General features: G+C 45.9%; 1 protein-coding gene and 1 long non-coding RNA gene across 10 annotated transcripts in view; one reads left to right on the top strand and one right to left on the bottom strand.

Moving 5' to 3' along the window:
* LOC116660684 overlaps positions 1-4,222 on the top strand; it is a 39,399-nt gene extending 35,177 nt beyond the window's left edge. For 3 of the 6 annotated variants that reach the window (XR_004316299.1, XR_004316300.1, XR_004316295.1), the window contains one exon: positions 772-4,220. This is a non-coding gene — a long non-coding RNA (uncharacterized LOC116660684). Of the gene's footprint in view, positions 1-771 lie in introns of all 6 variants that reach the window. The other 3 variants (XR_004316297.1, XR_004316298.1, XR_004316296.1) reach the window with 3 other exon arrangements.
* Positions 1-18,158, bottom strand: part of MAPK4 (mitogen-activated protein kinase 4) — a 148,521-nt gene that overhangs the window by 28,571 nt on the left and 101,792 nt on the right. The window lies entirely within an intron of this gene.

The raw sequence follows: 18,158 nt of genomic DNA, 5'->3' as shown, positions 1-18,158 counted from the left end.
GCCAGCTGATGCTGACTGCGTCGGCGCCCGGCTGGATGACGACGAGGGTCCTTGGGTCCAGAAAAGACCCAGGACTGGAACCACACGGGTTTTCAGGGTGGGTGCTCCTCGGTCTTCCCTTTCTCCATTCCGTGTTGATGGTGACTTTAATGGTTCTTTTTGGCTTGTTGCAGTATCTTCAGACTCGTCAGCCCGATCCCTCTGGTTCTTCCTCATCGGCTCCCCTCTCCCGCCTTCTCCCTCTTCTCCCTGGGGTCCCGCTCTGCCGGGGATGAGACGTCCACCACCCCTGCCCTCATCTGGAACGGCTCCTCCCTCCTTCCCACTGACATCCTAAAAACCCCTCGAGGCTCAGGTCATGCCCCACCTCCTAGGGACGTCCTCTTTGACCCCTCCAGCTCCAAATCACCTCTAACTTAGAGGGAAAATGGGACCAGAAGGGGAGGCAGGAAAAGGAAAGGCTCCATCTGTGCCACTCATTCCACACTGGCTAGGTGCCACCTTGTCTGACTGGCTAAGATTTTAGTCATCGTTCTGTCTTTCCCGTTGGATCATCTGCTCCTGACAGGCAGGGAGCAGCAGTCATAGTCAACGCTGCTATTTATCCAGGGCTTAGCATTCAGACTGATTTCTCAGAGTGACCAGGTGAGGGAGTAGCCTAGTCTTCCTCTTATAGTGCCCAGCACAGACGTTCCACATTCTGCTGCTGGCGACTGCGGTGATAGGTTACTGACTGACATCTGGATGTAACTCTCTTTCCTCCTCTTCCAGGCAGGATGGTGTGGGTGCAGAGTGAAAAAGCGACCAGTGTCAGATCTTCCTGGTGAATCAGTGGCTACCAACATGGTGTCACCGAAGCCCGCTCTATGCAGATAATTCCTGGGGCCTGATCCTCCCACCTTCAGAATAAATTACACAGGGGTAATATCCTGGGTATGCAGGAAGCCACCGTTCAAATGCAGAAAGACACCTGTCATTCATTCAACAAGTATTAAATTTTCACAGCTGGGGAGGTACACACAGACATGAGCCCGCATTAAGGAGTTTATAACAGGCTCTGCTGGGTAGAGAGGATACCACAAGGAGCAGCAGGAATGCTTGGTTAGTTGAGTCTCGTTGAGGAGTTTGCCCGTTGTCTCTCAGCAGGACTCTGGGGGAACAGGACACCAGAGGCGAGGAGGAGGGGCACGTTTGGCCCATGAGACAGGGATTATTAAGGGCACTGATAGCCCTGGGTGGGCTGGGACCCTCCGTGCATGGGTCGGGGGTGGAGAGGGGTTGGTGGAGAGTGGTGGAGAGCTCAGTGGCTCAGCCCGCCTGGGGCAGCCCTCAGAGAACCTGAACCCAGCAAGACTGGGACATCCCTGGGGGAAGTCGTTCTGGAAGACGAAGATTTCCAGAGAGCAGAAGGTCTGCCCTGTGTGTACACAGCCCCATGACTTTCTTTTGATTTTAATTGTTTTGGATAGACATATTCCCCAAATATCCAAGGCAACATTTTCAGTAGCTTCACAGTCTTCTCTTTCTCCCATGCTTTTTTTTTTTTTTTCCCCAAGCAGCAGGACCTTTTTGATTTTCCCCATCCAAAGTCTTGCAAATACTGAGAACTCCTTTTTAAATCAGAGATGGGAAGTCACAGTCCTGCTCAGGGGCCTCCCCTGCATCCCTGCGCCACCCCTGGGCAGAACCCCGGGGCTCCAAGGAACACATATGAAAGCATATGTGGTGGACACAGCACTGGACGGCCAGTCAGAAGTCCTGGAGGGAAGCCTGGCCCTCCCGCTCACCAGGCACATAAGCCGAGGCCGGCCTCTAAGCCACACTAAGTCTTAGTCTCCTCATCTATCAAATGGGGGACAATAATATGAGCCCTGCCTTTCCCTTAGGATTGTCGTGGGAACCAAATGATAATCAAATATGTGGACAGTACATGCACACTTGAAAGTGCTCCCCCCTCAAGGTCCTGTTGTCCTTCACGTTATACACATCACTGGCTGCTTAAAATACACTGTGATTTAACATCCTTTCTGCAGGGTCAAGAATTGGAACATCATGATTCTGAGCCATCACACACTGCAGCTCTCAGAAATCAAAGGGAGGCAGAAACCCCTTTCAAGAGCCTGATGCCTGTGACTCTTTGTTCTTCATGATGTCGGCCTTTCTATTTTTTCCCGTCTCCTTCCTCGTCAGACTACCGGCTGTCACTTCTCTCCACTCCAAGGGTGCCTGTCTAGTCCCTGGTTTGCTGCCTCTAATCCACCGTGGACTTGACAACTGGATAATGAAGTTTATGAGAGCTGTGTGTAAAGTGAGGGTACACAGACTCAGGTAAAATGTATAATAAACTCCGTGTCCGGGCTACGCACCATCTGTTCAGCAGCCAAGGATCCTTTTAACTTCCGTTTTGCCTGTGGCTCAGATGAACGAGACTGCAAAACAGAAACTGCTGTTCTCACTCCTGAGTTCAAAACTTGTGCTCGGCTTGGGAGCCGCCAGCCAATCCTCACGCGTGCTGTCCCACTGCAGGACCCCACAGGAGGACCCCAGATCAAAGCTGAGTTGACAAACAGGTGTCCTTGTGCCGAGTTCTCTGACCCCAGGTTCTGGCTGCCTTTGGTTCTTTGGTTTTCATTCTTGCCGCGAGCCCTGCTCTGTTCCACCAAGTAGTAAGAAGAGCTCCCATTTCTTGAGGGCTTCCCACCCCTGCCAGGCACCTTGCATTCTTGATCTCAGTTTATCCTTAACACACCTGGCTAAAATAGATGCTGTTATTTCCTTCTTACAGGTATAAAAACTGAGCTCAGAGAGGATGGATGACTTGCTCAAGGTCACACAAGTTTTAAGAAGTAGAATCAGGGCTGGAACCCTGACTGCTGCTCTTCACAGTTCCTTCTCCTGGGCTCTCAGCAGTGAATCCAAGGCCCTGCTACATCCTGGATGTCCAGAGCCTCTCCTACAAGAGGCGAGTGAGTGGTCTGCACCAGAAATCTCACACGTACCTTTTAGTCTGTGGAGAACAGGAAAGATGTCCTCCGGAGAGCAGGATTGGGGTGCATCACCAAGACTGGGGGAGGCCCTGCTCTGGATGAGAAAACCCAAGACCCAGGCTACAGGGAGAGAACAGTCAGGTGGTGTGATTTCTGGAGCAGCAGGGAGGTTGCCTGAAAAACACGAGGCCACCTGCTGGCTGATGCCTGAAAATTCCTTAACCTGGGATTCAACTTTCTCTTTCACAGTCGAGAGTAAAACTTAAAACAGAAACATCTCCCAATTCTGTGGCCATACATTAAAATTCATGCCAAAGTGTAAATGACTGATACCAGCTCCCTTTTTAAGATCCATGGAGGGTTTTGAGAGAAGGAAGAGGTACCCAGTGGTGCTCCTGTGGGCATAAGGAAGGATGGGAAAGACAATAGGGGACAGCAAACTGAGAATGGAAGCTCTAATGTGGGCAAAAGAATGCAAGAGGGGAGACTGAGAGATTACCGGATCTACCAACTCTGCAGTTTTGTCTAAAACTGGTCCTGGCTTCAGATACTCTCACTCTCTTAAAACATGGGAGACATTCTCTGCACAAAGGTGCACTGGGCCTGCTGAAAATCTTTAAGTAAAATCCAAGAATGATTTAAAAAACCTATTTTGCAAAGGAATTCTTCAGGCTTTTTTTTTTTTTTTCAATGCTCTGACTTGAAGATGATTGGTTTTGGAAAATTGCCTCTACTTGAATGCCACATGGGCATTTAAATGACAACGTGTCCGTAGGAGATTCCATATATAGGCAGAGTAGGCTCTTATAAATAATATGCCCTAGGGTCTATTAAGTTCAATGGCACTGCTTTTTGTAACGTTTCTCCATCAGAAAACAAAATGTTAAATTTCAACTGACCAGGAATCCTTTCTTAATAAATATTGTTAAGTCAAATTCTTGCTCCTTCTCTATGTCTTGCCCTTCCTGGACATGCTTTGCCTTCTTGCAAGACAGATTTACACTTTATTTTTTAATTGTGAAAGTGGTAGAGGTTTGTTTAAAAAATTTTCAGTCATTAAAGAAATAATCTTTTAAGTGAAAATTATTCCTTGATTCTCAAGATACCCCCAACCCCATTCTCTAAAGGGAATACCAACTTAGCGTAATTCCCGTTCTTCCTTCCCTCTCTCCATCCATACACATAGACTTTCTTTCCAACAATGAAATAATTCTATTATGTTTTACTTTAACCTGCTTTCTTCACCTCAATTGCAGATGACTTCTTATTATGGAAAAAAAGAGCTTTTTAAATGGCTACACAGTGAGTGCACAGTCCCTTTGTTATTTACAGTCTCTGTTCAAAACTTTAAATTTTTGCTCCAGATGGCTTGTTCCCTCCGTGAGTTTGGGTGCTCTGAAATATGTCAGCCTAGGTTAACTCACTGTGTCAGGCTGTTGTTAGCAGCAGGATGCTCTTCTGGAAGGAAATGAGTGTCATTTACCTATAAACTCACACCTGGATCTGAAACAGTAGGAGTGGGAATGGGTTAGAAATGTGAAAGTCCAACCTGAACGGTATCGCTTTAGAACACGGGTACAGCTATCACTGTCCTGTTCTGCTGTCTGTTAAGAAGGGGCCCTTCGGGGAGGGTATAGCTCAGTGGTAGAGCACATGCTTAGCATGCATGAGGTCCTGGGTTCAATCCCCAGCACCTCCATTAAAAATAAATTAAATATACCTGTATTCCCCCTGCCCCACCCAAAAAAACCTACAAAAAAGGGAAGCCCTGGAGAGAAGCAAAGGCAGAGCTGCTGGCTGCATAGGTCACTGTAATGACCTTGAAACAGCCAAGGCAGGTGAAGCAGGAGAGCCAGCTTGGGAGAGCCTTCTGGGGGCTCTAACTCAGGCCTGGCCACCCTTCCTTACAGGCTGTCCCTGTCCAGGCTTTGTGGAGATGTCTAGGGAGACAGAGTCTAAGGTGGATTTGCCAGGGTTCTCAGATCCATCCTCTCTTGCCTCCTTGGTCTCACAGTTCAGAATCTGACACCTTAGTCCTGACTCTGCTCCCCACTCCTCCAATTAGCCAAAGTGGAGCCGAAAAAAGCGGTACCCCTTTCTTGGCTGGCCCTGGGCACCCACGCCCCTAAATAACTGAGACAGACTTCAGGAAAGTCTCACTACATGTAGCAGACATGTCCCCGAAAACTTGGGCCCACGCTGGCTGGAGGAAGATCTCCATCTGCTTAAAATGCACAGGCTTAAAGGGAAGTGTGTTTGCAACATGCACTTTAGGTTAGTACTATCAGGAGCCATGTCTGAGAAGAAAATCTACTGTACAAGGAGGAAGCAGAAGGAAGCAGAATGTTACAAAGAATATCACGTAGACAAAGTTTCAGTGCTACTGAGGAGACGGTTTGGTATTCCAGCGAAATGAGGGTTAAGCACAAAAGGCTTTTTGTTTCAATCCCTGTGGCTGGAAATATCTCTGAAATGTCCCCATTCGATTTCCTGCCTTGGTGCATGGCACCCAGGGAACAGAATTCAATTTTTGATGACTGACTGACTTTCTTAGCTCCCGGGTCTTTCTGAATTTTAGTTCATTCTGGTGGCAGGCTACAGAGAGACGCGTAGAAAATGTGGAAGTCATTCGGCATTTGGTGTTCAGCCTCAGAACTGATTTGAAGTGAAAAATCCAAAGAACAATGGAATTCCTGATGAGACTTGTATTTGTTTTGTTGTCATCCATTTGCTCCACACAGCTAAAGCCAGCTTTTACTATCATCTCGGGCAAGACAGTTTTGGTGGCGATGGGGGGGGGGGGGCCTCTCCAGGTAGTGACACAAGCTGATCTCTAGGCTCTTCTGTTTCATGGCCCTCCAATTCTGTGTCTGAGAACCACGCTGCTCCGGTTGGTTGAGAGTTCCTGCTAATTGCTGTTTTGCTAACTGCCGCGCGTCCCTTGCTCATCAGGAAACTCATCAAGCCCGGACACGCCGGCTCCTGCCGCAGGACTCTGTGAAGGCTGCAGACATACGTCACTGTAACAACAGAAGCCTCCAGGGGAACTGGACACGCCAAGGGCCATTATCTGGCACCGCTCAAGAAGATGATAGTCTTTAAACCTGACCGTTTCTCCCAAACACAGTCTGAGGGTGATGTGAACAGAGCGGCCTTCCTTGGGGAGGCTGAGGTGCAGGGCAGAGACCAGACGTTCAGGGGTGAAGACTGCTTTGGTCTTACACAGTCTTGCATCTAGAATTCTGGGGTCTCTGTCTTGAGATAGGTCTGAGGGGACGATGCTGGGATGGGAGTCCTTGACTGGCATGAGCATCTGTCTCGAGGCTGGTGTCCTGTGGTCACAGTGCCTCCTCATATGTGCACAGCACGTCCGTATCTCTGAGTGTGTGCTCGGTTTTGAACACAGGTCTCCCCTACAGGAGCGTGTAGGATGTAGGTGCACAATCTCTTTCTTGACAGTGAGAAGGCTGAGCCCTGCAGGGTGGGGTGATTTGCTCAAGGTCACACAGTAATGCCTGGGAGGCAGGGGGGGATCCCAGGCCCCTGACGCCAGCCCCTTGGTCTTTCTTCCCGTCTTTGAGGAGATCCCATATTGCTTTAAATTCTAATCCTGCTTCTGCACCCCCAGGAGGGAAGAAAAGCAGGTCCTGGTCACCTGGTGAGTGGGGAGTGGAATGGAGCCTAGAAATCAGATCATCTGAACCTCAGGCCAGGATTTTGTTCCCAAATGAGCAACTTCTTTATGTCTATGCACTCCTAGTGGGCTGTGGGATGCCCATTGTGAATCTCCTGAGCAGGGAGGCTCAGGAGAGGAAACAGGAAGGCGTGAAGGACTGGGGTCGGGGTGGGGAGGGAGGAGAGAGGAGAAGGGCAGGTGAGCAAAGCCAGGGCTGGTACCGCCTCCTGGGAGCCAAGTGTGCAAATGTGACAACACCTGCAGGTCACCCCACACGCTGCTCCTGGCCCTCTGGCCCCAATCCTGTCTTTATCCCTGCAGCAGCCTCTATCCTACTCAACTTCATCATCCTAGGACCTTTTGCTGATGGTCCCTAGAGCCCCCCCATAGGGGTGTTCAGTCCAGCCTGCCTTCCTCTGGACTCCTCAGGACTATATATTCTCTTTCATTATAGGTTATTACAAGCTATTAAATATAGTTCCCTGTGCTATACAGTACGACCTTGCTGTTTATCTACTTTATATACAGTAGTTTGTATCTGCTAATCCCAAACTCCCAATTCATCCCTCTCCTCCATATTTCCCCTTTGGTAATCATAAGTTTGTTTTCTATGTCTGTGAGTCTCTTTCTGCTTTTAAAATAAGTTCATTTGTCTCATTTGTTTTTGATTCCACAGATAGGGGATATGTAATATTTGCCTTTCTCTGACTTACTTCACTTAGTATGACCTCTAGGTCCATCCACATTGCTGTAAATGGCATTTATTTCATTCTTTTTTATGGTGGAGTAATAGTACTCCAGTGTGTGTGTGTGTGTGTGTGTGTGTGTGTGTGTGTGTGTGTGTGTGTGTGTGTGTGATATATATGTATCTCCAATCATCTGTTGATGGACATTTAGGTTGCTTCCATGTCTTGGCTATTGTAATAGTGCTGCTATGAACACTGGGGTGCATGTATCTTTTTGAATTAGAGTTTTCTTTCTTTTTTTTTTTTTTGTCTATATACCCAGGAGTGAGATTGCTGGGTCATACAATAGTATTTAGGTTTTTTTGAGAAAACTCCATACTCTTTTCCAGTGACTACACCAATTTATATTCCAACCAACAGTGTAAGAGGGGTCCCTTTTCTCCACATCCTCGCCAACATTTGTCATTTGTGTTCTTTTCGATGGTAGATTTTCTCACAGGTGTGAGGTGATATCTCATGGTGGTTTTAATTTGCATTTCTCTGATTATAATGATGTTGAGCATCTTTTCGTGTGCCTGTTGGCCATTTGCATGTCTTCTCTGGATAAATGTCTATTTAGGTCTTCTGCCCATTTAAAAATTGGGTTTGTTTTTTTGATGTTGAGTTGTATGAGCTGTTGATATATTTTGGACATTAACCCTTTATTGAGCATATCATTTGCAAATATTTTCTCCCATGCAGTAGGCTGTCTTTTCATTTTGTTGATGGTTTCCTTTGCTGTGCAAAACTTTTAAGTTTAATTAGGCCTGATTTGTTTATTTTTGCTTTTATTTCTTTAGCTTTAGGAGACAGTTCCAAAAAATATTGCCACGATTTATGTCAAAGATTGTTGTGCCTGTGTTTTCTTCTAGTTTTATGGTTTCCAGACTTACATTTACATCTTTAATCTATTTTGAGTTTATTTTTGCATATGGTATTAAAGAATGTTCTAGTTTCATTCTTTTACATGTAGCTGTCCAGTTTTCCCAGCACTGGTTACGGAAGAGACAATCTTTTCTTCATTGTATATTCTTACCTCCTTTGTCATAGATTAACTGATCATAAGTAAGTGGGTTTATTTCTGGGCTCTCTATTCTGTTCCATTGATCTATGTGTCTGTTTTTGTGGCAATACCAAACTGTTTTGATTACTGTAGCTTTGTAGTATAGTCTGAAGTCAGGGAGCATGATACCTCCAGCTCTGTTCTTTCTGAAGATTGTTTTACTGTTTGTGGCCTTTTGTGTTTCTATACCAATTTAAAAATTATTTCTTCTAGTTCTGTGAAAAATGGCATTGGTATTTTGATAGAAATTGCATTGAGTCTGTAGATTGCCTTGGGTAATACGGTCATTTTAACAATATTAATTCTTCCAATCCATGAAAATGGTGTATCTTTCCATTGGTTTGTATCATCTTCAATTTCTTTCATCAATGTCTTACAGTTTTCCAAGTACAGGTCTTTTACCTCCTTAAGTAGGTTTATTACTAGGTATTTTATTCTTTTTGATGCAGTGGTAAATGGGATTGTTTCCCTAATTTCTCTGTCTGATAGTTCATTGTTAGTGTATAGAAATACAACAGATTTCTGTATATTAATTTTGTATCCTGCAACTTTACTGAATTGATTGATGAGTTTTAGTACTTTTCTGATCGTGTCTTTAGGATTTTCCATGTATAGTATGTCATCTGCAAACAATGACAGTTTTGCTTCTTCTTTTCAAATTTGGATTCCTTTTATTTATTTTTCTTGTCTGTTTGCTGTGGCTAGGACTTCCAATACTATGTGGAATAAAAGAGGTGAGAGTGGGCATCCTTGTCTTGTTTCTGATCTTGGAGGAAAAAGAGTTTTTAGCTATTCACTGTTGAGTATAATGTTAGCTTATATATGACCTTTATTATGCTGAGGTATGTTCCCTCTGTGCCCACTTTCTGGAGAGTTTTTATCATAAATGGATGTTGAATTTTGTCAAAAGCTTTTTCTGCATCTACTGAGATGATCACATGGTTTTTATTCTTCAATTTGTTAATGTGGTGAATCACATTGATTGATTTGCAGATATTGAAAAATCCTTGCATCCCTGGGTTAAATCCCACTTGATCATGGTGTATAATCCTTCCAATGTATTGTTGGATTCAGTTTGCTAGTGTTTTGTTGAGGAAGAATTCACCACCACCAAACCAGCTTTACCTCAAATGTTAAAAGAACTTCTCTAGTCACCAAACCACAAGAAAAGAGAACAAAAAGGAGAGGGGGAAAAAAAGACCTATAAAGGATTGCTTTGGCAACTCAGGATCTTCTACAGTTCCATATAAATTTTGGAATTATTTGTTCTGGTTATGTGAAAAATGTCATGGGTGTTTTGACAGGGGTTACATTGGATCTGTAGATTAATTTGGGTAGTACAGCCATTTTGATAGTGTTGATTCTTCCAATCCAAGAGCATAAGATATCTTTCCATTTCTTTGTATCATTAATTTCTTTCATCAGTGTTTTACAGTTTTCAGAGTAGAGGTAACCTCCTTGGTTAAATTTATTTCTAGGTATTTTGTTGTTTTTGATGCCATGGAAATGTCTATGCCAGTTATAAAATTCTGGTTTTTGAAGTGCAAAAAAAGAAAAAGCGAATGAAGGGCCGCAAGTGGCAAATTAGCCTTTTTTATGGGTGAGTTGTATTCCTTTGCATGTATATGCTATATCTTCTTTATCCATTCATCTGCTGATGTGCACTTGGGATGCTTCCATGTCTTGGCTATGGTAAATAGTGCTGCTGTTGATAGCGGGGTGTATGTATCTTTTTTAATTAATGCATTTGTTTTTCTCAGGTGTATGTCCAGGAGTGGAACTGCTGGGCCATATGGTGGTTCTGTTTTTGGGTTTTTGAGAAACCTCCATATTGTTTTCCACGGTGGCTGCACCGGTTTGCATTCCCATCAGCAGGGTAGGGGGTTCCCTTTTCTCCACATCCTTGCCAACATTTGTTGCTTGTGTTCTTTCTGATGCTGGCACTCAGGTGTGGGATGGTGTCTCATTGATTTTGATGTGCATCTCCCTGATCGTGGTGATGTGGAGCAGCTTATCATGTTCCTGTGGGCATCTGCATTTCCTCCTTTAGAAAAATGCTGTTCTTCTGCCCATATTTTAAATGGGTTGTTTGTTTGCTTTTTAATTGAAGTACAGTTGATTTAAAATGTAAAAAACAACAAAGAAAAAAGAGTCAACCTGATTATTAGTATACAAAGTAACAAATGTAAAAAAAAAAAAAAAAAAAAAAAAGTAAAACTTTTGTGCTTCAAAGGTAACACCAAGAAAGTAAAAAGGTACTTCAAACAATGGAAGAATTTTTTTTTGCAAATCATGTATCTGATAAGGGACTTGTATCTAAAATCTAAAAAGAACTTTTACAATTCTATATAAAAAAAACCCCAATAACCCAATTATAAATGGACAAAGGATATGAATAGACAGTTTCCCAAAGAAGATATACAAATGGCCAATAAGCACATGAAAAGATGTTCAACATCATTAGCCATCAGAGAAATGGAAATCAAAACCACAATGACATTCCACTTTGCACCCAGTAGGATGGCCAGATGAAAAACAAACACAGAAAATGACAAGTGTGGGTAAAAGTTTGGAGAAATTGAACCCTCGCACATTGTCGGTGAGAATATAAAATAGTGCTGCCATTTTGGAGAACATTCTGGTAATTCCTCCAACAGTACCATATGACCCAGTAATTCCACTCCTGGGTATATATCTAAGACAAATTAAAACCTCTGTAAACACAAAAACCTGTGCATGAATGTTCATAGCAGTGTTATTCCTGATAGCCCCAAACTGTAAGCAACCCACATGTCCATCAGCTGAGGAACAGATAAACGTCCAGACGATGGAATGTTATTCAGCAATAAAAAGAAGTGAAATACTGAAACCTGCCACCACATGGATGAACCCTGAAAATACCAAGTAAAAGAAGCTAGCCACAAAGGACTACATATTGCACAATTCTGTTCATATGAAATGGCCAGAACAGGCAAATCTGTAAAGGAAAAAATGTAGATTTCTTGGTTGCCTAGGGCTGGGGGAGATGGGGACTTCAGAGGGTGATGACTTGGTGGGTGTGGTTTCTTCTTTGGGGTAATGAGGATGTTTAAAAATTGATTCTGGTGATAGATAACATGACTCTGAACATACTAAAAGCCATCGGACTGTACATTTTAAATGGGTGAGTTGTATGTTATGTTGATTATATCTCAATAAAATTTAAAAAAAAGTTTAAAGACAAATATAAGCCAGTGTTCTACTGAAAGAGATACCCTAGCTGGTAGCCTTTTTCCAACCAGCTACATGCAGGGGCAGTGAGCTCTGGGCCCATCAGTGGGAACCCTTGCTCCTGGCAAGCAGTCCCTGGGCCTCCGTAAGTTTCCAGTGGGGAGAAGATGGAAGGAGCGGGCATGTGGGAGTCCTGGGGGACAGCAGGCAGGACAGGAGAGGGTGGGAGACTGCGTGGCAACCCACAAAGAGAAGGAAGGGCCGAGGACACAGGGATCATAATTTCCTGTCCTGGCTCATTCATCTTTGCTCACTGTGGGGCCCAGGGAAGGTCGCAAAACTGCTCTGTTCTCCACGTGTCCTCACAGGGAAAGCAGACGCAAGTGCCCCCTATTTCATGACTCCCTCCCCTCTTCTCATCACAGAAGGTAGCAGGGGAGTTCTAGAGTTCTGAAGCCAAGCCCCGTTGCATCAGCTGCTCCTGGTCCCCAGAGGCAGGTCTGGTCCTACTCTGCTTCTTATTAACAGTGAGTCTTAGATGAGCCTCTCAACCCCACGGGCTCCCCAGTCCTCAGCTCTCAAGTGAGAAGAAGAATTAACCTGACCTACCTCCCTCAGAGGGTTGGTATGAGGCTCCAGAGTGATCATGGATGGGAAGGAGCTTCCAGCATGCATGACTGTGAACTTCAGGGAAATGTTCAGGGTAGGTATGATGCTACTGGTCCCCCAGCTAGGGTAGCCACTGGCTGTTCACGCTCTCTCATTAGCTTCTGACCCACACAGCATTTGCAGATTGGCTGGGGTCGGGGTTGAGTGCTGCTGGTGCCCACAGAACAGAGTCCCCACCAAAGGCCAAAGAGAACCAGAGGCACCAACTCAGTCCTCCTGGCTTCAGACTCCTCTGCATGCACCTTGTGATCTACAGACAGCCTCCTTCCTCCCCGGTGATTGCTCAGGCCTGTGACGCCAGGCCAGGCAGGTCATTCTGTGCTCCCGGGCTGGTTCTCCTGCACAAGGAACTGCGACTCCAACTCCAAAGTCAAAGGGGTGAACGTGCCCCTGGGCCAGATGCCACTGTGGTGCTGGACCCTCCTCTCTTAGGGACCAAACAATTTCAGTTGACCACTTTTTGCAACAAATATGTTCTTGGTAAACTTGCTCTTGCAGTAAACTTTCCCAAAGTCCCACCCTAAAAGGTTATTGTGAAAAAACTATGCATGTTAATGTTGCACCTTTTTTTTGAATTATAGAAAAAGAAAAAAAAAACCCATGTGTAGTCCAATTGTTAGCATTTTTGAGTTTTTACCTCTAGTCTATTATTTATATGTCATTTTTCTCCTTGTTTTCAATTCTTAGGATCATACCATCTATCCAATTCTGTATCTTGCTTTTTAACCCTAATCATTATTACATAAACAGGTTCTGTGTTTATTGTAAATTCTTCAAAATCACCATTGAAAATGGTTGTATAACTTCCTGATTAGTGGATGAAAATGAAAAGACAACCTGCAGAATGGGAGACAATATCTGCAAATGATGCAACTAACAAGGGACTAATTTCCAAAATACACACAAAAAATTATTGAAAATGTCCCAAATATGGAACAAAAACCAATTTACAGAACCAAGGAGCTCAATGAATTACCTAAACAGGATAAGTACAAAGAAAAGCACACCTAGGTACATCACAGTCAAGTTGCTAAAAGTTAAATATCAAGAGAAAATCTTGAAAGCAGAGGAAAACAAAGACACATTACACACAGAGGAACAATGATATGACTGAAGACCTGCTTTTCAGAAAGAATAGGAATTGGAAGTAAAGCAATGACATTTTTAAGTACTGAAAGAGAAAAATATTGTAGATTTAACATTTTATATCCTGGGAAAACAAACTTTGAAAACGAGAGTACAATAAAGACACTTTCTAGATAAACCAAGAATTTGTCCCCAGCAAGCCTGTACTACATGAAACACGAGCCCCCCTCCAGCATTCCTAGCTGGAAGGCTGACTTCCTGCTTTTTGAACTCTTCTGGAGCTTTAGCGCTTGCATAGGAGGTGAGGTGGCAGCTCTAACTGTGAGTAGATGAGTGTGCAGGCTGGTGTTGACAGTAAGGAGGGAGCTATTGATCTCTGCACTATTTGACTGCAACCATTCACCCCAGTGGAGAACCAGACCCTCAGTCTGAAGAGGAAGGCAGCAAAGCATGGCTGGTATGCACTGGTACTGCTGGGCCAGTCATCAGAATAATTCAGTGGCTGCAAACTGGTTGGGAAATAGCCATTGCTCCAAGCCTCTTCTTGCTCATCACCTTGGCCTCATTCCCAGATACTCCCAGACCTCCCTATGATCCAGGAATAAAAGGTCGATTCCTGGCAAACACGGCACCTCCAAGACCCTGCGTTAGGACTCTGCCAGTTTCCTTTCTAATTGGTTGCTGCCTGGACCATGCCAGTTATTAAAGATTTATGATATTGCGCCTGGGGGTAGGTGGGGTTGCTTCCCAGGAAGGGAGGCCTGGGTGTAGTGTTCTGGGAGTGGGTGGAAGAGGACCCCAGGAGGCCCAGGGACAGAGCGAAGACCCTGCCTCTGGGGGTGGGGCTGCAGTCAGAAGGTGGGAAGGCATGGAAAGCCAACAAAGTTAGCTTTTCCAAGTCAGCCTGAGCGTTCAGGGACACGACTCTCTAGCACAACCTCTGTTCTAATTCCCTAGGTCATATTTTTCCCTTTTAAAAAGGGATATTTCATCGCCTTTTAAATAAATCTTTTCAGCTCCACTGATTTGGAATAACATGCTTAGAGGCTTAAGAACTTCTAGCTGGGCCCTCAGCAAGTGGTCCTTCAACAAGGCCACTTTCTCATGAAACCCTGGCCCTTGAGAGTGGCTGGGTCCCTCCCAATGCCAGCCCTGTGGACCACCCCAGTCATATTCTGAGATCCCAGCGAAGCCCTTCCTCAGTTCCTGTACCGAGGGACCTGCATCTTTAAGGTGGAGGCCACGCAAAATATAAGCACACAGAACACCAAATGGACGTTCTCATGATCTGCAGCACAGACTCCATTTCAGCCACAGAAATGGGCACTCCTCATCCTCAGTTCTGTTTCAGAGGAATCTGTGCTGCAGGGGAGCTTTCCGTCTGTCTGCCCAGGTGGACATAGGGAGGTTATCTTGGCCTAGACCAGCAAGAAGCCATCAAAGGATGGCAGAGAGGCGAGGTTGATCAGCATGACTGAACTGGCATAAACGCAGCTGATCCAAGCTCTGCGCAAAGCCTTTGGAAGCTGGCTGGAGTGTTCCCCATCAAGTACCTCTTTGCCTCCTTTGGGACCTTGAACTGAGCCACATGCCTTAATGAACAGCAGTAATTTGCTGAGCCCTCAATCAAACACTCAATCTCACTGAGCTGTGAAAGCAAGGTCTTGTTTTTAAATAACATCCAGTGAAGTAGTTTACACCAGATTGTAAAGCGTGTTGTTCTCAAATCATTGTTCGCATCACCTAACTCTCGTTAAAGTCAAACCTAAACAGAACCAAAACTCCTTGTGATGGAGTTCCCTGGTTTGTGCAGCTTTCTGCCAAGCTGGAGTGATGGTGGACCAGGCCATTTCCAATGGATGCGGCTGAGGCCCTAAAATTCATCTTGCCTAAAACCACCTGCACAATTCCCTGTCATGGTGCCTGATACGCCACTATTAACTACTCCTTTTGCTGAAGGTACCAACTTCAAACACACCTATGTCGCCTGGAAGGAGTTCTTAGCCTTCTTTTTTGGGCACAAGTTTGAGAACTCCACCTGCAGGCTACAGCAAACATATCAGGAGCATATGCTTTCTGTCCACAGACCAGCGATGCCACGTCTTCAGATCACGGTGCTTCTAAGCTCACAGGCATCAGAATCACGCGGAATTTCGTTAAACCACAGCTTGCTGGGCCCTGCCCTGAGTTTCTGATTCCGCTGGTCAGAGACGGGACCTGAGAATTTGCATCTCTCCCGAGTTCCCAGGTAAAGCTGATACCACTGGTCCAGAGCCTCGCTTTGAGGACCACTGTACCAGTTGATTTCTAAGGCATCTTCATGAGACATGGAGGCCGAGTGTGAAAGTATTCTGCTCATGACTCATGAGGTAAGAGCACAGGCAGTTCTGAAGGAGAAAGGGGTAGAGCCCAGAGGCAGGCCAGCCCAGCAGAGAACTTAGACGTGCTCAAATGATCCACCAAAACATACTCTAATGGGCCTCTTATGCTTGCTTTCTTTCCCAGGTATTTTCTGCCCCCAGGAATGGCAAGACTGCTGACAGGCCTAGAAAGGACAAAAGGTGGTCCCCTCTCCCAGGCCCCTTCCTGGGGGGTTGCGTTCCCACAGCTAGTCAGACCATCAATGCACTGCGCAGCCCTCGGCACCCTCTCCTGGGGGGGCTCCTGGCATCTCTCAGAATTTACACAGGACTTAGTGAAGTCTTAAACTACCCTTTTTTTTCTCTTTTGAGATTATCTACTACCTAATAGGATAAATTCAAAGGAAAATATGCTCTGATCCTTCAGCTGCCTCTTCTTGACACAAACACAAGGAACTAACCAGTGGGCCTGCTGATAAGGCGGGCAGGAAGAGGTTCATGACGGGACCACAGGCTGGGCGGCCACCCTCTGGCAGGGCCTCGTACTCCCCCTTTGGCCCTCACATCGGAGTTGGTTCCATATGTCAGTGGAGGGGAAACTGGATCCGGGTGTCTGCCTAGTGTTACCATGGCATCTGCTGGGGCAAGAGGTTCTGTTTGTGAGTTAGCCCTTTGTCCATCTCAGAGCCCTGGGCTCCCCCACTTACATTTGACTCTAACAAGAATCCTATGAAACAAGCAGAATGGGAATGATGACCCCATTTGGCAGATAAGACAACTGAGAAGCGAGGCTCAGAGAAAACAGTGGACATGGAGTTGAAACAGTGTGTTGTACTCCTGGCTCAGGCACTCCTTGTGTGGCCTTAAGCGGGCCTCTTCCCCTTTCTAGGCCTCAGTTTTACCATCTGTGAGATGGAAGGAATGGACAAGGTGATTGGAGGTCTCCGTACAGATCTCTTATTCTGAGGATGAGCGACACAAGGAAAAGGACTTGCCTGAGGCCGTGCAATTAATGACACAGAGAAGCCGGAGGCCGCTGTGCCGTCTCTGTTGAGTGAGAACCATCAGCGCACCCCACCGCCACCCACTGCCAGCTCCCTGACCGTGTGGGCCAGCTGGGGCCTCGAGCTCCACTCTGCCTTGCCAAGACCAAGACCCCTGGGAGGGTGTGGTTGGAGGACACGTGCCCAGATGCTCCCTGACCATGACTTGAAGCCCCAGTGCTGCCAGCTGCTCATTAGAGAAGAGAAGCCCATTTCTTTGGCACAGACAAACACAGTGACACCTACCCTCTACCAGGCCCTGTGCTAGGAGAGGGGACATGGGAGTGAAGGAAACTTGCTGTCTACCTGTGACAAAGTGACAATGAGTAGAGTGAGCACCAGCTGCTGCATCCTGGGGTCCAGCCCCCAGCTGGGTCACAGAGCCTGTCCCTGGCATGGGGTGCAACCCACACCGAGGCACCAGCTGCAGCCCAGGTGAGCACGATCAAAGCAAGAGTGGGGTCCATGGAACTTGAGGAGTGGTCAAGTTCAGAGCCATTCACAGTAGGCATCATCTTCCAAGCCCACCACGGGGAATAGATGCACACACCTGGACCCAACCAGTCCACTGGCTGGAAGAATTCTGTGCTCTCCTTCTGAGAGTCAAACCTTCTAGGCACGTGGAATCAATGAACCCAACTAGCTTCCTATCTGTAATGTGCTGGTAAATGACAATTCCTCCATTTGTTCAAGACAGTCAACAAAATCAGCTGGGTCAGGGCTCAGACTCAGGATTAGACTGCCTGGAGGAAACCAAGATGTCCGTGACATGGTCGTCAAGAATCAAGGAGCTCTCAGCCTCAGAGAGCACAAAAGACATGGGCACAAATGCCATAAGAGAATGGCTGGTGCTAGGAGATCCAGGTTAGGGGTGGGGGAAGGTGACATGGGAATTCAAAGGAAGGAAAGGTACATTCCAGCTGGGGACCCAGAAAGCCTTCGTGAAGGAGATGGCACATGGAAAGACCATCCATCAAGGCAAGGAGGCCAAGTTCTCGTGTCCCTTCTGCCGCAGTCAGCCAAGTCATCTCGAGAAAGCCAGTTCTCTCCATTTTCAAATGGACCATTTGCCCCAAGTGCCTCACAGCATTATGAGAATTAAATGAGAACTGATTTAAATGCACATCAGATAAATAAAGGCACCAAATAGAAAGCTTTCATCATCACTCAGGGAAGAGCAGGGAGGAAGCTAAAAGCAGAAAGTTTATGAAGGAGGAAGCAGTTGGGGGCGGGTGACGCCTGCCAATCGCAGGGCAGATGTGAACACCTACTGGGCTCTTAACTGGCTCCAATGATTTTTTTTTAACCTCCCACAGCTAATTTTATTGAAGAGAGAGCC

The sequence above is a fragment of the Camelus ferus genome, chromosome 30 (genome assembly GCF_009834535.1).
Source record: "Camelus ferus isolate YT-003-E chromosome 30, BCGSAC_Cfer_1.0, whole genome shotgun sequence".
In the NCBI taxonomy this organism is placed as follows: domain Eukaryota; kingdom Metazoa; phylum Chordata; class Mammalia; order Artiodactyla; family Camelidae; genus Camelus; species Camelus ferus.
This window is presented reverse-complemented; position numbering and strand designations above follow the sequence as displayed.